The sequence below is a fragment of the Otolemur garnettii genome, unplaced genomic scaffold (assembly GCF_000181295.1).
Source record: "Otolemur garnettii isolate 467f Iridium unplaced genomic scaffold, OtoGar3 scaffold00025, whole genome shotgun sequence".
Lineage (NCBI taxonomy): Eukaryota > Metazoa > Chordata > Mammalia > Primates > Galagidae > Otolemur > Otolemur garnettii.
Genome location: NW_003852420.1, coordinates 4,222,827 through 4,235,778, shown reverse-complemented (window position 1 = coordinate 4,235,778; position 12,952 = coordinate 4,222,827). Strand labels below are relative to the sequence as shown.

The 12,952-nt window shown below is 36.3% G+C and overlaps 1 pseudogene; it reads right to left on the bottom strand.

The window, feature by feature from the left end:
- Nucleotides 1-8,324: 8,324 nt before the first annotated feature.
- Nucleotides 8,325-10,245, bottom strand: LOC100963184 (annotated as a pseudogene).
- Between the last annotated feature and the right edge of the window lie 2,707 nt (nucleotides 10,246-12,952).

Below are 12,952 nucleotides of genomic sequence, written 5' to 3'. Positions count from 1 at the left end.
TAAGACTCAAAATTATTAAGACATCTATTCTTTCAAATCTGATTTATAGATTCAACACAATTCCAATCAAAATCCCAGCACTCTATATTTAAAACACAGATCTAAAGTTTATATGGAAAAGCAAAAATGCAAGAATGGACAAAAAACAAAGTGAGGACTCATGTTAAAACTTACTTTGAAGCCACAGTAACTAGATAGTGTTTATTAGCAAAATAATAGACTCACAGATTGATGGAACAGAATCCAGAAATAGATCCATGCCATAGTAAACTGATCTTTCACAGAGGAGCAAAGGAAAAACATAGATAAGTAATTTTTTTCTCATAAAAGAATAATCTTTTCTGGATCAAGTGGACATCCAGATTTCAAAAATAAATAGATAAAAATAAAAATAACCTAAATACATATCTTAAACATACATCTTACACCAAAAATACTAACTCAAAATAGATCATATGCTTAAATGTCACATGCAAAACTATGGAACAGTTAGAAGAAAAAGCAAGAAAAAATGTACATTGGGTTTCGAGAAAACTCAATAGAGAAATGACTACTGGGTTTTTTGAGGGGTTTTTAAATAAAACACAAATATCATAATCCTTGAAAAATGTTTACACATTAACTTTATTAAAATGTAAACTTCACACCTATGGTGCATATTGCAAAGGTACGTGTCAAATCTATTACATGTAGAGTATAAATGTCTTAACACAATAATTAAGTAAATGAAGTGAGGGATATTTTAACCCTTATATTTGTATAAGGTTATACAAATGATTATATTTGTAAGCATTCCAAGTTGTATAGGAAATCAGAATTGTGCCTCATAAGTACATTAATGTAAGAAAAATTAAAAAAAAAAGTAAACTTCTTTTCTGTAAAGACACAGTTGAAAGAAGCAGAAGGCATGCCACAGACTGTGAGAAAGTATTTGCAAAAACACAAACGTCATAGATGATCTGCATCTGAAATATAAAATGAACTCTTCAAGCTTAACAATAAAAAATAAATTTTTAAATGAGCAAAAGATCTGAATAGCCATCTCATGGGAGATGAGTGCAAACACGTGTATGAAAACATGCTCAACATCACTTGTACTTAGAGAATTTCAAATTAAAACAACAATAAGGTATTTCTACATACCTAATGCATATTGCTCTAGGATGGCAAAAGTCCAAAACTCTAGTTATACTAATTATTGGTAAAGACACAGAACCACAGGAATTCTCATTCATTGCTGGTGGGAATGCCAATGGTACAGCTACTTTAGAAGTAGCTTAGCAATTGCTTATAAAGTGAAGCACAGTCTTACCAAATGACTCATCCCTCATGCTCCTAGATGTTTATTCCTAGAAACTTATATCAAAATAAAAATCTGTATTAGAATGCTTACAGCAGCTTTATGATTATAAAATCACAAAAATCTAGAGGCAACCAAGATCCCTTTCAACTGGAGAAGGGATCAACAAACTGTGGCATATCTATACCAGAGAATATTATTCAATAACAGGAAAAACATGATCAAGGCATGAAAGGACATGGATAAATCTTAAAGGCATAATTTTAAGTGAAAAAAAATGGTGAGAAGACTGCATATTACATAATTCCAATTATATGATGTTCTGGAAAAGGCAATACAATAGTTATAATAAAAATATCAGTGAGCAGTGCCTGTGCTCAAAGGAGTAGTGCCCCATCTGCTGGAGGTGGCAGGTTCAAACCCGGTCCTGCCCCCCCCCCAAAAAAAAAAATCAGTGATTGCCAGGGTGCAGGGGAAATGAAAGAAAGTTGAACAAGGGATTCACCACAGAAGCCATCTTTAGGGCAGTAGGATTTAACTATTTGATACTACAAGGGCAGATACATGAAACTGCATAAGTTAAAATCTACAGAAATTTTATAGTGCAAAGAATAAATGATAATATGTGTGAATTTAAAAAAATAATTTAAGAGTTTGGGAGAGCCCATGATGGGATGAATGTGACAAAATAATCTAAATTACAAATGTATGAAAAAATCTCAAGGAACAGGATGGGGAAAAGGTGCTGAACTCAGTAACTTTAGATATGAGTGGAGTCATAAACACTTTGGTTGATACAGTTAATTTTCATGGATGGATGGGTTAATGAGTCTATTACCAATGTAAATTTATACTGGAATTGGAAGATTAAGTAAATGTAGTAAATGTGAATGGTAGGCATCAGAATTCTAATCATTGAGTGGAGGATTATTAATAAGTAAAGGGAGTAAGGTAGAATACTCCATGTAGTAATGAATTAAAGTAGGAGACATTAATGCAACCTCACATTTAACATAATACAGACACATCTGACTACACACACACACACACACACACACACACACATATGTTTTATAGACATACACAAACACATCTAGAAGCAAAGATACCACAGTAGCAATGAGAAGACCAACAAACCAGATCTTGATGTCTATTACCATTGCCAATAATGGCACAGAGCTCCTTATAAATAAAGGTAGATCCTAGGAATGACACATGAAATATACAAGATGAGAAAGGAAGTATCTGGAAAAATAACCTTGCTATGATGGGTTTATTGCAAAAGGACACAGGAGCCAACCTAAAATGTTCTCAATGGCCAAAATACAAAAATGTAAACAAGAAAACCAATGAAGCAATATTGGATTATATACCCAAAGTATAAAATAAATACATATGAGTTCATATGAACATAAATAAATGATTTCATAAATAACTAAATGGGGTAAATAGATAAATCTCCAATACAGAAGAATAATATATGTACATTCTCCACCTCCAAGAAGAGCAAGGAATAAATTCCCACTCTTTGGTATGACCTATGCATAGTGATTTCCTCCAGTGAGTACAGTTTGGAAACGGTGAGGAAAAATAATAACTTTATAGGGGAGAAACCTCCCAAACACAACCTCAGCTAGCTGATTGATGTCAACATTAGCAGTCATAAATCACGTTGATGTGATTGAGGTAACGCTTTACCTCTGTGGTCTTCCTCCCCTAAACTCAGAACCCAGTCTAATAAATGAGAGGGATTAAAAAATCAGAAAAATCCCAGTTAAGGGATAGTCTACAATGTGCCTGACTTGTAACTGTCAAGATCATCAAAAACTCAGGAAGTCTGCTAAACTGTCACAACCAAAAGGGGTCTAAAGGAGATTAAACAATTAAAAGCAATATGGTATCTGGATAGTCTTATAACAATAAAAGGGAAATCTGAATAAAGCTTGAATTTAGTCCATAATAACATGTCATTATTGGTGCACTGGTTGTGACAAATTACTCATGAAAGATGTTAATATAAGGGGACTCTAAATGTACTTTATTGTCAAAATTCTCTGTGCTATAGTCTCAAGTTTTCTGTAAGTCTACCACTGTTCTAAAATTAAAGGTTTATTTTACAAATATTATAAATAAGTAAATACAACATAATTATGTTTTCTCACTTCACTGATTCTTTCTTCTTTCTGTGACCTAGCTACTCTTTCCATACACTATTTCATTCCTACATTACATTTTAAGTCAGATAATTAATTGATAAATTTTAGTTTGACTCTTTATGACTCAACTGAGTGTATTTTTGAAGATCAGCTCTTTGCTAAAAACTTTCCTATTTGCTGAGCATAGGCTGATGTCTTTGAGGTCTGTTAACCTTGATACCACTTGTGAAGCTCATGGCTTCCATGTCTCTGTATTTTCAGAGTTACTTCTATGGCAACTCTCTACTCTGAGCTTGAACTTGGTTTCAAGAACATAGCATCAAAACCTTGATCTATGCATGCCAGATTTTGGTGGATGCAGGAGTGGTGATGGTGGTGATGTTCCATTTTGCTTTAGGCCCTCTGACCTTGCAGTTCTCAAACATGCCAATCTCATTCCTGCCTCTGGCCCTTTGCACTTATGGCTTCTCCTTCTGGAAAACTCTTTTCCCTCAAATTTCCATGTCATTCTTCCTTACTTCATTAATTCTCTTGGTTCAAATATCAGTTCCTTGAAGAAAACTCTGACTATCTTATCCAAAGCAACATGCTCATTTCATAACTTTCCATTCTCAAATGGCTTACTTTTTTAACATATTAATCCTATATGTTAATATTTATCAGTATGTCCATTAGATCATAAGCTTCCTGTTTATCACTGTATTCCCCCCATCTAAAACAGTTCAATGTTGAACAAGTGAATATTAGTCTGTGCTAGAGAATTTGGCTCTTTTTTTTCTTGCCCCAGAGTGTGCCTGGGATATTTTAGCATTAGAATTAAACATGCAGCTTCCAGTGCTGATGTTATATCAGGTCACTTGGCCTTAGTTGCCTCTTTCTCTACATCCATTACCAGGGATCTTTGACTTCTGCTGATGAATGACCATGGCAGCCCATGGGCTCCCTGATGGATTGTGCCCATATTTAGTAACACAAACTAATGGGTAGTCCCTGTCAGATAAGCTTCAGTCCAAGATGAAGCAGAACCCACCATACTTCAATACATCCTTGATGGATACCATGCAGGCTACTCATCTTAGCAACAGTCTCAGTTGGTTAAAACAACACCTTCAAAGTAATAAGAACATGGATAAAGTTCAACTGTCTGGAGGCTTGGGTTTCCCAAAACAATACTGTAACTCTGCCACCCCATGGAGAATCAGAGACTGTTGAAACTCCTAAACATGGTCCACCAACATGGCTGAGATACCACCTACTGAAACAATGCTCTCCAGAGCAAAGGTCCATACACCTAAAGCAATAATGGCATCAGCACACATAGGAGGCTACTGTACCCTTAACAGCCTGGCTAGAGCTGCTAGAGACTGCACTTCCCATGCCCTGCCCCCAGCCTGTCTGAAACTGCTAGAGCCACACTCTGTAGGCTGTGCTTACCCGCCCTCCCTGCCTCTGTGCTGGGCCACCACATGACCAGACTTGTGAGCTGGTGAGTGCTTTCCTTGCTGAAATCACTGGGAGTCAGAGACTACCAGAACTGCGTATAGCATCCCCAGCCCTGCTGCTGGATCTGTGTGCCCATGTTCCTGGAGCTGCTCCTACAGCCAGAACTCCCTGGCTGTGACAGTTGCCCTGTGGGTCACTTCCCACAAAGATCCAGCAAAAATAGAGCAATCTCACTGGGGTCTAATCTTGGAGAGACACTTCCCAAACTCTGAGGACTCCCCAAGGAAACCAGAACTCACTCTAAATGGATACCATTGTTGCACAGTGGCAGGGGCAAAGGTGCAGTGGCTGAGGGAGAAAAGCATTTGCTGACTTATTATCCTCAGGATTAGACTGAGTCCAAGTGGAACACTTGCCAGTTCCTATGGCAGGCAGGCCTCAGCTCCTCCAGATGGCTGGTAGCAGAGGGTAGTGGCCAGGCTGCAGGGGCATTGACCTTTCTTTAACTCTGACAGGTGCAAACTCCCAGTACATCTGCTTATTGGAGGGAGCAGGATCTCAGCCCTATTGGGTCACCAGTGACCGGGCATGAAAGAGGAACAAAGTGGAGAAAGAGACTCAGACCCCTGGTCCAACTCTGCTACCAGGTGGGCCTTTTTGTCTCCATAGAGCATCAGAGTGAGCCAAATTTGAGCAGCTAGTAGACCTCTGCCTTCTAGTTGCTGGAGACCTTTCGAACTCTCCACTTGAGAGTTCATACTGACTGGGTGAATTGATTTGGAACTCCTAACCTGGGCCAATCTCCCAAATCCCCTCTTGGGAGATATCTTGGTTGTGTAGTACGGGGATGGGTTGATTTTCCTCTTCCAATAGATGCCCATGGTGGGTGGGCTGTCTTAATTGCTTGTATCTCTCCACAGCTAAGACTTCATCAGAATCACTGATCCACTAGGATTGGACAAGAACCAGATGAATACAAGACAGAGCCACCTAACTCCACCACACCAATCAGGTTTCCTCAGCCTCAGACTAATACTATATGCGTCCTTTGAAAAGCTATAGGGAAAAAGCTGCAGCCATCAGTCCCAGATCCTTGACAAAGGGCTGGTTAACCACAACACTAGGGACTCCCTATCCAATTTCACCTTACCTGCCCATTTAGCCAACAGTGAAAAACAATCATGTAGAATCAGTGGGAAAACTCTGACAAAATGAATAATCAGAGTAGATCAACTCCCCCAAGGAACGATATGGTAGATACAGCACAAGATCCCATTCATAAATAAATGGCTGACATGTCAGATTTGAGTTCAGAGTCTGGATAGAAAATAACATCAACAGAATGGAGGAAAGGAGGGAATTAGAATTTCAAGGAATCATTCAAAACATGTCTCAAGAATTCAATGAATTCAAAGACAAAATCACCAAAGATTTTGACACATTGAGGCAAGAACTTGCAGCCCTCAAAGATCTGACAAATATGGTAGAATCCCTCAGTAACAGAATGGAACAGGCAGAAGAAAGAATCTCTGACAATGTAGACAAAGCTTTTGAATGCTCCCAAATGCTCACTGAGGAAAAAAAGTTCAGAATAAAAATGGATCATTCTCTCAGAGAGTTCTGGGATAATTCAAAGAGATTTAATATTTGCCTTATAGGAATACCTGAGGGTGGTAAGGTTGCTGTGAAGGATAAAGAAGGCTTACTTCATGAAATAATCAAAGTGAATTTTCCAGACATGACAGAAGATTCCAAATCTAGATAGCAGACAGTTTCAGAACACCGGCATGACTCAACACAAATAAAAATTATCATAGACACATTATAATTAGCTTTGTCAAAGTAAATACGAAAGAGAAAATTCTGCAAGCTGCAAGATGTAAGAAAACAATAACCTACAAGGGGAAGAACATTAGAATCACAGATCTCTCTGCTGAAATCTCTCAGGCTAGAAGAGGGTGGTCATTGACTTTCAATCTCCTTAAACAAAATAACTGTCAACCCAGGATCCTGTATCCATCTATGATGGAGAAATTAAATACTTTAATGACATTCACATTTTTTGCAGTCTTTTTAATTTTAATAAAATAGACAATTTCATATTACATAGAGAGCAAGTCCATCCACTCATTGGTGATAAAATTTTAGAAATATTTTCTATAAAAAGTTTAGGATTTGACTAGGAATGAATCCATTATAACATGATTTCTACAGGTACAGTGTTCCCAACCTCTTCCCCATTCTTATTAATTTTGAGAAATTTTAAAAATACAGAAAAATACAAAAAGTAAGACAAGATGTCCATATACCACAATCCAGAATCAACTAGTATTATTTGCAGTCTTCTTAAAGAGAAATGAATATTTATATAAAAAGCTGAAGACCCCTTTAACCAATACCCTTCCCCCTTACACACTCATTCCTTTCCCTTCTTGACTCTACACAGCGGTGACCATCATCATCTGTATCCTTCCAAATCATTTCAAAAACATTTACATACATATATGTATCCATTACCAGCATGTAGTACTGAATGTTGTGAAGGAAGTTTTAATTAGAATTTATAATCATTATATTATATTTCATGCTGCAACTTGATTTCCCCTTCAACATTTTTCAGATCTGTTAATAAATGTTAATTTCATTTGTTGCATTTGACAGATATACAGTATACTGTCAAGAATTTTCCATTTTGTTCCATTTCTGTGTACTACGTATCAAGCCATGATTAATATCTTCGTATGTATTTCCTGAGCATACACACTCATGAGCAGAATTGCTAAGCAGTTTCGAAGCTGTTGCAGGAACGTGTCCCTACTTCCCAAGGTAATAACCATTTAGAATATAGCCATCTCATGTTCCTGTTTTTAATCTCCATAGATTTTATTTTTGTAGATAGTTCATGGTCTATTTTCTCTCCTTGGAGAACAAATCACCTCCAAATCATTTTTTAAAATAGTCCCATTATGTCCTCACCTGATGCTGTTTTTATCATATCCCAAATAATAAATGCAAAGATCTTTCTGGAATCGCTTCTGCTCTGAATTAATACAAGAGTCTTATTCTATTTGTAGTTCATCAAATCATCTATGTTTGTCTTTCAATATTTACAACTTATTTTTCTTATTACAGTGTTGAAGAGCTCCAATCTAAGATGACAGCAATGGCTAATAGTTATATTTCATTTCCATTTTAGTGGAAATATGTCTAAAGTTTCAGTATTTTGCTATAGGTTTTTTTGTAGGCTTTTTATCATATAAATATCTTTCTCTTTGGTATGAATTCCCTCGTGTCCCATAAGTTTTTAATATTTGTTAGTTTACCTCATTCATGATGCTTTCACTTCAGGGTGATTCTTTCTGATTCACTATTGAGTTGTAAGTTCCTGATGAAAACTTTGCCATTTTCAAGATGTTCCAGGGCTTTTAATGAATATGGATTTTCTGGTGTCTAATGTGATGTGACTTCCGGCTAAAAGCTTTCCCACATTCACTACATTGATAAGGCTTCTTACCTGCATGTATTCTCTAATGCAGAGCAAGGGTTGAGAATTGAGAGAAAGCTTTCCCACATTCATTGCAACCATAGGGTTTCTCACCTGTATGGCTTCTCACATGAACAGTAAGAGATGAACTCTGAGAGAAGGCTTTTCCACATACGTTGCATTCATAAGGTTTATCCCCTGAATGAATTCTCAGATGTACAATAAGCAATGGTTTTTGAGAAAAGGCTTTCCACATTCATTACATTTGTAGGGTTTCTCGCCAGTGTGAATGTTTTGATGTTTTATGAGATACTTCTTCTGGCTAAAGGTGTTCCACATTCACTACATTTAAAGGATTTCTCCCCAATATGGATTTTCTCATGCTCAGTAAGGTTTGATTTGCAACTAAAAGTTTTTCCACACTCCTTACACACAAAGGGCTTCTCTCCTGTGTGAGTTCTCTGGTGTCGGATGAGATTTGATTTCTGAATGAAAGATTTCCCACAATCTTTACACTCAAAGAGTTTCTCTGCAGTGTGAATTTTCTGATGGGTAAGGAGGTTTTCCTTCTGGCCGAAAGATTTTCCACATTCATTACACTCAGAAAGCTTCTCTACAGTATGGATGATCTGATGTTTAATGACATACTGCTTTTGGCTAAAGGCTTTTCCACATTCATTGCATTCAAAGAGTTTCTCTCTAGTATGAAAATGCTCATGCTCAGTGAGAATTGATTTGTGACTGAAGACTTTCATACATACCTTGCAAGCAAAGGGGCTTTCCCCACTATAAATTCTCTGCTGACTGAGTTGTGACATCTGAATGGAAGCTTGCCCACATTCACTAGGTTTCTTTCCAGTATGAATTTTTTGATGAATGAGAATTTACTTTTGGCTGAAGATATTTCCACATTTCTTACATTTATAAGGCTTCTCTGTGTATGGCCTTCAAATGCAAAGTCAAGGATAAGATTTGAGAGAAAATGTTATTATATTCAATATATTCAAAGCTTTCTCTCCAGTATATATTTTCTAATATTTAATGATGTATTGCTGCATTCACTGGTTTCTCTCCAACATGAATTTTTTGCTGTTCAGAGAGATTTGTCATCTAGCTAAAGGATTTTCAATATTTCTTAGAAGGACAGTATTTCTCTTCAGCATGACTTCTACATTCAATGAGATGTGACATGCGAGTGTAAGTTTCCTGACACTCAATAAATTCATAGGGTTTCTCTCCAGTGTGAATGCTCTAATAAAAGAAAGAGTACAAACTTTTTAACCTGAAGGCATTTCCACACTGATTTACACTTAAAGAGAATTAATACCATAAAGAATAAGCCAGAGGACTTCCAAGCGAATTAAAATGATAATTCTTTCCTACACAACTTTTCTCATAATTAATTCTGAATGTCTTTTAACTCAAAAATTCAAAAAGGTGTTGCCTTAAAAGATACAAAGTCTGAGATCAGAAGTACTTTTCTAATTTGCTTATATTCACTGTTTTTTCTTCAGTCTGCACTTTAAGATGGATACAACTTGCCTCCCAAGTCTTGTCACTTAACCATTCATCATCTTCTCAGGCTTCTTCTGGACAGATTTCCTTTCTACTTTCTTCACTATACAATTAGTAGTCTTGCTTCAACAGAGGATCACATTTGGTTTGGTCACTTTAAAACCTGATACTACTAGGCAATTCCACTTGCCGCCATCAGCTTTAAAGATATGCCTCCTACTTTCATGCCACATGGAACCAGGGGCCGTACTGACCTGTGGACAAAGACCAAAATCGACATTCACATGTTGAAGAAATTTGCCATAACTAAACCAGCTCTCTAGAATATCTTCAGACTTATCTTCCATAATGAACAACACAATCCTCCACCACCAAAGTAAACTCATTCAGAATCTCTTGATCAAATTCCAATTTCAACAGTGGTAAAAGGATTAAAAACATCTGCTGGACTTTCAAAAAACTTGATACCCAAAATACTCTCTGACTTATCAATACTCTCAATTAATGTGAATGGCTTAAATTGCCCTCTTAAGAGGCACAGATTGGCTGACTGGATACAAAAACTCAGGCCAGACATCTGCTGCAATCAAGAATCTCACCTTACCTTAAAAGATGAACATAGACTTGGGGTGAAGGGATGGTCATCTATAATTCAGGCAAATGGAAATCAGAAAAAAGCAGGTGTTGCAATTTTTTTCACAGATTCAATAGGCTCTCAATACAAATCAAAGCTTGTAAGGAAGGATAAGAATAGCCATTTCATATTTGTCAAGGGCAACACTCAACATGATGAGATTTCAATTGTCAACATTTATGTACCCAACCAGAATGCACCTCAGTTTATAAGATAGACTCTAACATACATGAGTAATTTGATTTCCTCCAGCACCATAATTGTTGGAGATTTTAACACTCCTTTGGCAGTGTTGGATAGATCCTGTAACAAGAAGCTAAGCAAAGAAATTTTAGACTTAAACAGAACCATTCAACATTTGCATCTAACAGACATCTACAGAACATTTCATCTTAACAAAACTGAATACACATTCTTCTCATCAGCCCATGGAACATCCCCCAAAATTTATCACATCTTAGGTCACAAGTCTAACCTCAGTAAATTTAAAAGAATAGAAATCACTCTTTGTATTTTTTCAAACCATCATGGAATAAAAGTTGAACTCTACCAAACCTTTAAAGAGGAACTAGTACCTATATAACTTAACTTTTTCCAAAACATAGAAAATGAAGAAATACTTCCCAACACATTCTATGAAGCAACTATCACCCTGATACCCAAACCAGTAAAAGACCCAATAAGAAAAGAAACTTATAAACAACCATCTCTAATGAATATTGATGCAAAAATATTCAATGAGATCCTAGCAAACAGAATCCAACAACACATCAAACAAATTATATACACCACAACCAGGTGGGTTTCATCCCAGGGTCCTAGGGATGGTTCAATATATGTAAATCCATAAATATAATACATCACATAAACAAATTAAAAAATAAAGACCATATGATTTTCTCAATAGATGCAGAAAAAGCTTTTGACAATATCCAGCATCCTTTCTTGATCAGTACGCTTAAGAAAATAGATATAGCAGGAACATTTCTTAAATTGATAGAGGCCATCTACAACAAGCCCACAGCCAATATCATATTGAATGGAGTAAAATTGAAATAATTTCCACTCAGATCAGGAACCAGGCAAGGATGCCCACTGTCTCCACTGCTTTTTAACATTGTAATGGAAGTCTTAGCCTCCACAATCAGGCAAGAGAAGACAATCAAGGGGATCCAAATAGGAAGAGAAGAGATCAAACTGTCACTGTTTGCAGATGATATGATTATATATGTGGAAAACCCCAAGGAATCAACTACAAAACTCCTAGAACTGATCAAGGAATACAGCAATGTCTCAGGCTACAAAATTAACACTCACTATTTTGTAGCCTTTATATATACCAAGAATAGTCAAGGGGAAAATCAATCAAAGACTCTATTCCTTTTGTAGTAGTGCCAAAGAAGATGAAATATCTGGGAGTGTATCTAACTAAGGACGTGAAAGATCTCTATAAAGAGAACTATGAAACCCTGAGAAAAGAAATAGCTCAAGATGTTAACAAATGGAAAAATATACCATGCTTATGGTTGGGAAGAATCAACATTGTTAAAATGTCCATACTACCTAAAGCAATCTATAGATTTAATGCAATCCCTATTAAAGTACCTCTGTCATACTTTAAAGACCTGGAAAAATTAGTACTTCATTTTATATGGAAACATAAAAATCCTCAAATAGCCAAGACATTACTCAGAAATAAAAACAAATCAGGAAGAATCACACTTCCAGACTTCAGACTATACTATAAATCAATAGTGATCAAAACAGCATGGTACTGGCACAAAAATAGAGAGGTAGATGTATGGAACAGAATTGAAGACCAAGAGGTGAACCCAGACACTTATCATCATTTGATTTTTGATAAGCCTATTACAAATATAAATTAAAGGGTGGAGCCTGTGGCTTAAAGGAGTAAGGCTCCAGCCTCATATGCTGAAGGTGGTGGGTTCAAATACAGTCCCAGTCAAAAAATAATTGAAAAAAATATATATATATGTAAAAATTGGGGAAAAGATTCCCTATTTAACAAATGGTGCTGGATGAATTGGCTGGTGACCTGTAGAAAACTGAAACCGGACCCACACCTTTCTCCTCTAACAAAAATTGACTCTCACTGTTTAAAGGACTTAAACTTAAGACATGAAACTATAAAAATTCTTAAAGACAGTGCAGGGGAAGCACTTGAAAAAATTGGCCTGGGAGAATACTTATGAGTGGAAGACCCCGGGCAATTGAGCAACATCAAAAATACATTACTGAAATCTGAACAAATTAAAAAGCTTCTCCACTGTGAAGAACACACTAAGTAACATAAATAGACAACACTCAGAATGGGAGAGGATTTTTGCAAATTATATCTGACAAAGGTCTAATAACCAGAATTCATAGAGAACTCAAACTAATTACTAAAAAAAAAAAAA